The sequence below is a fragment of the Ixodes scapularis genome, unplaced genomic scaffold (genome assembly GCF_016920785.2).
Source record: "Ixodes scapularis isolate PalLabHiFi unplaced genomic scaffold, ASM1692078v2 PGA_scaffold4__175_contigs__length_147842914, whole genome shotgun sequence".
NCBI classification, from domain to species: domain Eukaryota; kingdom Metazoa; phylum Arthropoda; class Arachnida; order Ixodida; family Ixodidae; genus Ixodes; species Ixodes scapularis.
This window is the reverse complement of record NW_024609879.1, coordinates 34003047-34014456: the sequence shown is the minus strand read 5'-3', so window position 1 is coordinate 34014456 and position 11410 is coordinate 34003047.

Genomic DNA, 11410 nt, shown 5'->3' with positions numbered 1-11410 from the left:
CGAACTAGATCGGCCAGTTCAAGCAAATCGAAAAGACCTAGTGTGACTTTCCACAACTATGCACTTAAAGTTTGCTTGCAACAGTGTGTTCCTTGCATTTCAGTGTTTATGAAAATTATAGACCTTGGAGCAGGGGACAAAAAGGAACGGAAAGACACGAAGCTCCAGAGCTTCGTGTCTGTCTCTCCCTTTTTTTCCCTACGTTCCCGGGTAACCACGTCTATCCTTAACCAGCTCGCCTGCCTGTTAACTTAAGTAAAAGTATGTTCTATAAATCTAAATATGTATTTTCAATTATGGACATGGGCCTCCGATTGCCTACAACCTCTAACTTATTTCATGCCCAACAATGTCACCATGGGAACAAGTAAAAGGAACACTGAACACACAATTCTCGACCGGCAGTTTTAGTGCGAAAGAAAGATTTTGACCTGCAATTGTTGTTCTGGGCATGTATATAAATTGACAACACAGATTTGATATCAAGAACCATTTAACTAATTTAATATCCGTGTTACGACCCTTCAATGGTCTATTCATACGAGATAGTTCCCTGGTAAGAAAACTGAGCACTAGAAAGGAGGAACACCCACGGTGAGAAGGCGGTTCAGAAAAAATGGGCAGTACTCAAAGGACAGAGCCAAACGTAGTTCGGTTGTAGCAGTTCTAGTGAACAAACAGACTCACTTTCACAACTTTGCTAGTGCCAGCTTTTCGTTCAAAAGAAAAAATAAGTGCCTCAGCAGAAGGTCCTGCAAGCAGGCCACTGATATCATGGACCTCCCCCAAAACTTGCAGGGATTAGCAGATATTTGCAATGCGGAGCATGTTACTGTAAAACCTCCTCAGTGTGAATACATCAGAAAGCACCAAGGGACCTAGATGACCGTGACAAGGTCACTTTACTTTTCTTCATATATTAAAAACAAAGAGGGAGATAGGGCTTCTTCATTTCGGTTTTGCGCTCAGAGCTTCACGTTCCCAAAGCTCGAACTAGTCGAACCGTGACCTTTCAACAGCCCATAACACTGAAAGTTCTAAAAGCCTTGGAATATTTTATCACATTAATTTTGTCGTAGCAGGTTGCAACTTCAGAAGCCATAAGGTTTGAGTGACTCACCAAGTATGAGACATCTGTGAGAAGTGGGCACTTACTGCTGCCAACTTGACTGGAGTCAGGGCCCTCTCGGCGACAGCGCCCTTGAAACGCCGGCATAGCACCCCAGTCACACTCCGCCCATGCAGGTTCTCCCTGCCGAAGATCAACTTCGTGGCCTCTTTAACGAACATGGAGTCTCCCCGGACTCCCTTCACGTAAAACATTTTGTCCTTTTTCACCAAGACACCATGGCAAAGGTGAACCTAGAAATAGATAGAAATGCTCTACAGGAAATGCAGCCAGCCATTGGTCCCGATCTCATTGATCTTTCGGAAACTTGTGCAGACGTCTGCCGCACAATGCCACTTTTCGGACGCAGGACATGCAAGGCAGCTCTTCACGCAAAATCTTGGGGGTATTCTTTTCAAAGCCAATCACAGAAATTCACCACGGGCACTCACTACTCGTCTCCAACTTCTCAATGTAAAGAACAGCTCATCTTGAAGTACAGAACAGAGAGCGGAACAAACATAACTGCAAAAGAATCGCATAGCAAACAGTTCCAGCCACGCATGTCGTCTGCTATGCACACAAAAAAAACACGGAGGGGAAAACATAAAAGCTCACGGTCGGGTGTAGCCACGTGACTTCCGCCCACTCTCTCCTCTCCACTTCTCCGACCTCCGTGCGCGGGTTTCAGTTTCGGTTCTGAGCAGTTGCGTTTTTTGGCTTTAATAAAAATATATTGAGTGTTGCAAAATATTAATTTGGTAGTCTTTCGACACCATTAAAAATCGGCTGGCAAAAAATGAAAACTTTTATTGGGGGGTGTAAGTGTCCGTTTAAGCGAGTTCAGAGTAAAGAGAGAAAGCGAAAGAAGGGTACCAATTATAACACAATTTTAATTGGGCTACTTGGTACATGATTTATAAAAAAGCTTGAAATAAGACAAGGACACTAGATAGAAAACGTTTCAGAAAAGTGCCAATTAATTGGGAACAAATATCTTATCAATGCCCGGCCCTACTCTTTACATTCATCAGCATTTTGAAGCAGCCCGATGGTTCAATTTAAGGAAGCATATAAATAACCTCATTCAAGGAGCTGTGGAAACAATAAAATTTAGTCACTTGCCCAATATCTGGAATGAATATTCCATGAAATTCTGAACTTACCTCGTCATCAGCCTCTGCAAGCACTGGCACACACTCGGGAAATGCCTCCAGCGGGCCTGCTACAAGATCCGCTGCTGGAACAGCAGCATCAGCGGCCGGTACAGGTCGAGCGTGATCCACACCATCTCGCACTACGTGAACTGAAGCAGTAGCGCCAGCTGCAGGAACCACTGCTGGGCAAGCTGGAGGAGCTGACCCAACACCGCCAGACGGGACATTGTCCACTGCAACATAATAAAACACTCTTTAGAAACAAGACACAGTTCAGGAGTCAACCGATTTTTCGGACGCCAAAAATTCAGACAAGCTTGATTATTCGGCTTCAGCACTTTCCTGGTTCGTTGATGGCATGAGGGCTTCATAGTACTTCATGCCACAGAAGACTACCGGCAGTGTGCTTATTTGTTTTTCCGTAACACACCGGGACTGGAAAAGTAGCGCGAGCAGGACACAAAAAAAAAGGATGAGAAACAAAACCAAAGAAGAAAAAGAGGAAGAAAAGAAATGCGCTCAAGTTTGCCGGCAGTGGGCGGCAGAGAGGTTGTTTACAAAAAAAAAAATACCGGTGAATAGCTTATGAATATTCATGCCAAGCATTTCCAACGGTTTGCGAGATATAAGCTCAATCTTTCTGACGAAATCCAATGATGTAGCAGATCGTCTGCTCACCTTTTAACCAGTTGCACAGTTGCGTCGCTAGGCACAATCTGCCGCCCGATCAAAGTTCAGCCTTGTTGGTGCTGTGGTCATGCCTACGACCAGCTTCCTCACTCCCTCCTCCTCAACAAAAAGAACTCCTTTCTCCCCAATGACGAAAGGATGTGTGCTGGCCGGGCTCATCAGAAAGCGCATATTTAAAATGTCTTGACCGACAGAACAAACTTTCACTTCAAGCCTCATCTATGCGCACAGACCATGGTGTTTTGGTATGACATAATTGTTTGACATACTGCAGAACCAGAAAAATATTTCTTCAATCAAAGCAAAAGTGCTGCCGAGCAAAACGGGCTCATCGCCATCAGCAACAAGAAACAAACTCTCAAGGCTCCATTTGCACCCTAAGAGAAGAAAAGAGAATTATAGACACCTCTTAAACTCATTGATACATTGAGGCACCCCTGTAGTAGATGCTTACTTCTGTTTGCGACCAAAAAAAAAATTAAAATTACTTTTGATCCCTCAGATAAAGTGTGAGCACATAATGTGTAGTGTGTGAGGTAAGCAACTGAAAGTGCCTCCACGCTTACCTAGTAGTGCCAGTAGCTGCTTCTTGATAGCATCCTCTCTATCTGGGGCTCCTGCTCCAGGTTCAGCACCCTCTGCTTTGCCGACCTCAGCTTTTCAACCAGTCGGGCATGCTCCCCAAGCGACACAGCGGACGTCCTGTCCTCTGTCTTTTTTTTTTCTTGTACTTGCCACCCACTGCAGGGGATGGCGACATCAAAATCTGGAAAAGAAAGAGGTCCAGGTGTTGTAATATTTATTTAATATAAACTCCAACACATAATTGGGACACACATAGTTCACATTAAATTGCTCCCCCCCCCCTTTATTTTTTGGGTGCAGGTTTCAGCCCTATACCTGTGATTGCCCCCTCCCTGAAGAAATGCTTCCAGACGCCCCTGACAAGATATCCGGTATTTACTGTCAGTACAGGAAATAATTGGTATATCGTCCTTTACATACTCTAGTGTGTAAAGGACGATACCTGTTGTCAGAAAACACTGTGTAGGTAAACGAAATAGTATGATAAAATATTGTGTTAAAAGGTACTTCTAAGTTAGTTAGAAAGTAAAATATGATAATACTACTTTGCACCCCGTGTACTTTCTATGAGGAACGTAAACTCTCAGTTGCTTTGTACTTGCAATTCAGTGCTTTTAAATACGATAGCATCTATAAGCAAAGCATATGCACTTTAGGCGTCTGTTGGTTCGAGGATTTGTAACTGCTTTTGAAAACAGCATGTGCCGGCACATTATAATTCAGAAAAGAAAAACATGCTGCCGGCACTGCGCCTCAAACCCACAACTGTTGGAGTTTAAGCCGGGCATCGTATCCGCTTCACTACGAGCATACATGGGTAAGCATTTGCGAAAGAGCTACTAGTTGCAGGCAAGAGCTGCGTTAATGCACGTGCCAGTGACTCAACGCCGTTGTTGCCATAGCAATGTGCGCCGCATCTGGTCGCAGTCGCACATAGCCACATCTGAGGAGAGCTCTGTGAACCAGACTTGAGTATCATCTTTCGTTGTCGGTATGCGAAAGCAGGTCTCACCAGAGGAACATTACGCAAGCGTGCTGAGGCACAGTGAAAGCAAAGTGCCTAGGGTACTTCGGAACTCTTTAATTCCAATGAGTTACTGTCACTTTTGAAACGACAATCTATTTAATTGCTATAATAACCTTTACAATTAACACACGTGTGTTGAATGTAGGACAATTCTATTTTTATTGTTTTTCTTGGTCACGAAGATGACAACCATCCACAAGACACTGGCTAAATTTCTCGTCTACAGTGGGTAACAATGTTACCATACTCTGTCAGACTAAACTGCTGCTGTCTAAACAAGTAACGATTCATTTTAGGACAGACCTGTTCGTAGTTTATTGCAGGGCATCGAAAAGTGTTCTTATGACTTTCCGATGACTGACTTGCAATTCCAGCAGCTTGGCGTGAAAAGGTAAAATATATAATTGATACAACAAAATGCACACAGTAACCCATCCAGATTTTATTGCGTGATTGACAGTAGCTACAGACCGCAACAAATTGTCAACTGAAGACATAGGTACTAAGCGTGCACTAACTTCGAAGCGGTAGAAACCCTGAAGTTTAAACGTCAACTTACCACCATGTTGTTAATGGCAAAATGGTGTTTGCGGCAAAGTGTTGGAGTCCTTCAGAATGGTGACGGTCTCCTTCAGACCGATGATGACGGTGACAAAGGTTTAGTTAGAGTCTAAGTTTAGTCAACGCACCTGACGACGTCGGTGTGCTTGTCATGGTGGCGACGAAAGCCTTCTTTCGCACATGCCTCAGCTGCCTCGGTCCGGGGTTTTGTCGACCCAACCGTCTTTTCCCGGCCGGTTGACAGCGATACTCACGACGGCCGTCACGGCTCTGATCACCATCCACTGGGCATTAGCTATGTGATCGTCGGGGGCAACCGCGCCCTTGTAGTTCCCCATTGCGAAAAATCTCAGTGCGATTCAATTAGTAGCTGCTGCTCGGCGGTCACTAGTGCCACTAAATAAGCTACGCTTCAGAGTAACGACACTTGGCCATATTGTGTCGTAAAATCATGGTTGCCAGTTATCTGAAGCTTTATCTGAAATCACAGGAAACGCCTTTCCGCCCTCCACAAATGTTTAAATAGTTCGTGACGGAGCAAAGCACTATTGCGTGACCTTTCCACAACCGAATATAATGCTGAAGAAGTCGCACTTTTGAATCATGACGATCGGCAGTTGCGTCTGCTCTGCATACGAGCCAAAATGGCGGCGCCCACAACAGTGCCGGGGAACGGAGTGCCGATACTCTAAGCGCAGCTCATTTAGTGGCTCTAGCGGTCACCATCTCTCATCGTCGCCGTCTCTCGTTGTCACACTGCGATCACACGGTGCTTTTCGACAAGCGGTATTGTCGTCAGAAACAGTCGTCGTGCATCGCGAAGGCAACCGGGTGCTCGCGGAAAACCCGTCATTGTACGCGTTGGTCGAGCCATCGTTGAGCAACAAGCATCGCCGCCATTTTCTACGCTCTAGAATCCTGCCCAAAGCTTGTTCCCCTTAGTGCAATAGAAAGAGAAGTTAAAAGCACGAGCGCATCACCCCGAACAATCTTGCACGAACGTTGGCTTGCACTGCGCAAGCGCGCCTGCTCGACAAAGACGTTGAAAGCCCGGAGCACGTTCTTGTAGCTCCTACACCCGCACTAGCTCGCACTCATAGTGAAACAGAGAGTAGGGTGTGTCGAGTAATACCGCAGTTAATCTAGTGACGTGACTTCCGCTATGTGCTACGTAGGTCGGACGTGGTCATACGTCACTTTGTCGTCACGGTCCGAACTCGAAGAGCGACAGTTACGGCAAACGGTTGCTTTTGTGTTTCGCGAACGTTCCCATGGGAACCGCGTGGAATTATCACGCGGGCTGTGGCCAATAGGAGCGCGCGGTTCGTAGGGGGGAGGAGTTTTCGAGAAACACGAACGTGACCGTTTGTGACCAGAATAGCACCCCAGGTGTGACCCTGAAGGCTGGGAGTGAGTTGAGGGGTGCCCGAAATGCCAATATTCATCTTTCTTTTACGCAACAACTAGGACACGCATGCGAAATCGGTTTTCTGTTCTTTACTTCAGAAGTGTCAGAGGGCAACTTCCAGAAATCTTTGACCGAATTCCGGAAATCGTTGCACTTGCAACGATTTCCGGAACTAAATAAGATTTTCTGTTAAAACAGATTTGTTTTAGATCAGCTTCATATCGTTTAAATAACTTTATCTACAAAATACTGTTGTTGTTTATTTAATACGAGAGCATTCTTTTGCTACTTCACCCGGTTTTCGCAATACAGGATCTGGCCTCGAACGCGCCGCGCTTATGCGCCTCGCATACGCAGGACGTCCGCATACGACCGGCATCCGCATACGCAGGCGCCCTAGGTGTGCGGACGTCGTCCTCGACGTCGTCCAAAAGGTCGTCCAAGAGAACGCCTTTCTGGTTGCCCTAGGGGTCGTCCTGGAGGTCGTTCTAGGCGTCGTCTTTGAGTTCGTCCTCCAGGACGTCGCCTTCGACGTCGTCTTTCAGGTCGTCCTGCAGGTCGTCCTAGACGTTATCCTCTAGGATATTGTCGTCGACGCCGTCCTAACAAGCAGATAAACCCGCGCCGTGGAGTCTGCGTACTGCCTCTTCGGCAGTACGGACACATTCACATTTGCGCTACGAAGCAATTATCGTTTTGAGTTGAGCTAGTTGGTGCGTGGTGAATGATGGTGGTAAAAAGCTTGAACATTAAACAATTACACAGTGACAGGACAAGACACACACGAAGCTACAATGATAGTAAGGAAACAGCTTGAACGTTAAAAAATTACGCAAAGGCCGAAGATTATTCAATTATTCAGAAATGAAACAATCTCTCAATTTTGAAATGGCGCACTGAAGTCGCACTCACGTCAATGATTCCATTGTAAAACATTACTAACATAAATTGTTTACTCAGAATTTGCGTGGTCGCATTCACCATGAGATTCGTCGTGAGTCTCATGACGCATTTTATCGCATTTCACAAACAACCAGCAACAGTGGTTTCGGCAGCCTTTGCTAAACTCAATTGAGTCTATTTAGCCTGACGTCAATGACGGTTAACAAAGTTTGAGTAACCTTTAACTGCACTGTGAGATCCGTTATTTTTTATGAGCGATTTTATGTCCTTTCAATATGTCTTCAAGCATCTGCAGAGCAGTAAGATCCGGGTTCACTTCAACATCGTCGAAAAAAAGCAACCAAAGCAACATGTATTTGAAAACTACTAAATATACACTGCAATTGACCTTTGGTCAGATGGCGGTAGCTTAGTATCAGGGCAGTGCTATAGTAGGGATTTTATGTAGACGTCGCGCAAAAGCTTTAATATACGCCCCTGAAGATCCCATCAAGCAGCATATGCGGTCTTCATTTTATTTGATTTTTTTTTCTTAACATGGAAGATTTATTGTTTATTGCTCCGACTCACTGAAAGCAGATGGGAAAAAATTCAAGTTTAAATGTAATTATGCCGTAGAGCAAAGTTTCATTACATACTTTCTATCCTTCACATAAACGCCGACATATGACCTCTTGGAACAAACAGAGCTTGATTGTTTTATTTAGTGACAACATTATTTAAATTTGAATCATTTGAATTTAGTCTGAAATAGAATTATTTAAATTCTAAACATGAGTCAAACAGCTTCCAACCATTTTTTTTCGCAACTTCCCTTGAAAGCTCAAAGCCGAAATGTTGTCCGTCGGTTTGCGGCAGGTTGCGCAGCTGTCTGTTCGGACAAAATGTGACCAGACTCGTCGAAAGAAAGTATTCAACAATTTATAATTGTGGCATTTGAACTCGAACTGAGTTAGCGAGTCGCTTCTTAACAATGGTTTGTTCTTTTTGCTGTAAAGTTTGCAAGACAGTAATATGGTCTCATAAAGCAAGTGGGACGATTTATGAAAACAAAACGGCTCTGTGGAGTCGTGAGACGTCATGTTTGAAACAGCCGCTTTATAACATCCGTGGGATTAGAATGGCTCGAGTCCCGGGAGCACCACACGCGCACCCGACTGCGTGCCTGAGTAGTCCTCTTCTTCCTCACTCTAGCGGGCCGCTACAGGTGCCCCCTGCTAGAATCGGAGCTGCTGCGCAGAGCTCGAACGCCAGCCGTGGCTGGCTGAGCGAGCCCGCAAGATCGGGGTAGCCCAACGGAGCGCTGGACTGAGGGCATTGACCGTGACATCAAAGTCGTCCCACTTGTGGGACAATAAAGTTTATGGTGATGATGATAGACTATTGCGCGAAGGGATTATGTTTATAGTTGCTGCCCAGTGTACGTGTTTCACAGGCTTGGTTCTGCATGAAGTCGGACTGTTATCGATGTGGGCGGCTTTTAGGCGGTCTAAGCTCACGACTTCGTGTCGTCCATTCATCTCTAAAGTAAAATGTCTTCGTGTCTCTGCGAAGTACTTTGTAGGGACCATCATATTGTGGATCGAGTGATCTTCGGGCTGTGTCTCTTCTCACAAATACATGGGTTGATGTTTGTAGATCTTGGCTGAGGAATGCACCCCGATTAGATGTTGCTGGTGGCTTTACTGGTTGTAGGAGCTGCATTGTGTCGCGTAGACGAGCCACATAATCTGTGATGTCAGGGATTGACGCTGAAGGTGTTGCTTGCAAAAACTGTCCAGGAAGACGTAGAGTTGTTCCATAAACCAACTCCGCTGACGAACAGCCCAGATCTTCTTTGAAGGCGGATCGGATACCCAAGAGTACTATCGGAAGTACTTCAGTCCACTTAGTTGTCTGATGAGCTCGGAGTGCTGTCTTCAGGTGACGATGGAAACGTTCTACCATCCCATTAACTTGAGGGTGATATGATGAGGTATGTATTCGAGCGATTCCAAGGAGATGTGTGAGGTCGGCGAAAAGTTTCGACTCAAATTGTCGGCCTCGATCAGTGGTGATGGTGGAAGGAACGCCGAATCGTGCGATCTATCCGGTAATAAGAGCTTGGGCCACCGTAGGTGCGGTAATGTCGGGTATAGGAATGGCTTCAGGCCAACGTGTGAAACGGTCTACACAGGTGAGTAAATATGTGTGACCGTTCGACGGTGGGAGAGGCCCAACCAGATCAATGTGGATATAAAGTATTTGTGGATATGATCGAAGCGTCGATTCGGTAAGGGGAACGTTGATACGGGTGTTTTAGTGTGGCGTTGGATTTTCTGTCGTTGACATTCCTGACAGAAACGTGTCCACGCGCGTACATCTTTGTTCATTCTTGGCCAAACGAAACGTGATGCGACCAGTTTCTGCGTAGCCCGGATGCCAGGGTGAGAGAGACGGTGAAGCGTTTCGAATACTGGCTTGCGGAAGTTAAGTGGCACATATGGGCGAGGAGAGCCTGTCGACGTGTCACATAATAAAGGATGAGCGGAGGATGGCAGTTCGATTTCCTCAAGTGTTAAGGATGATGACGGCTGAAGGTTTCTCAGCTCATTGTCTTTTTGTTGCGCAGCGGCCATAGCAGCGAAATCAATCTGATCATGATGTGGTGCTGTTTGTAAGACGCCGATGTCTGCCCGAGAAAGGGTGTCTGCCACAACGTTGGCTTTTCCTTAAATGTGTCAGATATCGGTTGTAAATTCAGAAATGAAGGCAAAGTGACGAAGTTCTCGAGGCGTGTATCCATTTTCACTTGGAGCCAAAGCGAATGTAAGGGGCTTATGGTCAGTAAGGATGAAGAACCGACGTCCTTCAGGGAAATGTCTGAAATGCTTCAAGGCCAGATAGACTGCAAGAAGCTCTCTCCCGAAAGTGCTGTACTTTGTCTCGGTATTTGTTAATTTCTTTGAGAAAAATGCGAGAGGTCGCCACTGACCTTTAGTCTGCTGCTGAAGTACGGCCCCGACCGCTGTACCCGAAGCATCAACCATGACGTGCGTCGGGGTGTCTGGCTTCGGGTGGACCAAAAGGGTGGCGTTGGCTATTGCCTCCTTTATGGCCTGGTATGCAGAAACTGCCGCACTAGTCCAAGAAATTGATGCGCTTTGGTTTCCCACAAGAAGTTCGTTTAAGGGTTGTAGCTGGTGAGCGCAGTGTGGGATGAAGCGTCTGTAAAAGTTTAGCAGGCCTAAAAATTCTCGTAGCTGGCGTATATTCTTAGGTTGTGGAAAATCTCGTATGGCGCTGACCTTAGATGGAAGAGGTGTAACACCGATGTGGTCCACGTGGTGTCCTAAAAAATCTAGTTGTTTAACACCTAGTTCGCATTTGTTGGATGCCGTGAGGATGCCGTGAGCGTCAAGGCGTTCGAAAAGCTGATGGAGGTGTCGTTGATGTTCACTCTCTGATGCGCTGGCCGCAAGGATATCATCTAAATAGGCGAAGCACAAGTTCAAACCCCATAGGACCTGGTCGATAAAACGTTGGAATGTTTGAGCCGCGTTGCAGAGTCCGAATGGCATTCGAACGAACTCAAAAAGACCAAAAGGCGTGATGATGGCTGTTTTGGGGATATCTTCGGGTGCCATCGGGATTTGGTAATAAGCGCGAACTAGATCGACTTTGGAAAATACTTTCGTTCCATGCAGATTGGCTGTGAAATCTTGAAGGGGAACTGGGTACTTACCTGGTGTTGTAATCTTGTTGAGCGCCCGATAATCGCCGCATGGACGCCAGTCGCCATTATTCTTGGGCACCATAGGTAGTGGAGAAGCACAACTGCTGGAGGATGGACGGATTAGCCCGAGGTCGAGCATGTGCTCGAACTCACGCTTCGCTACGGAAAGCTTCTCTGGAGGTAGTCGGCGAGGTCGTGCGTAGACAGGGGGTCCTGTTGTGCTGATGTAGTGAAGAACATCATGCTTGATCGGACG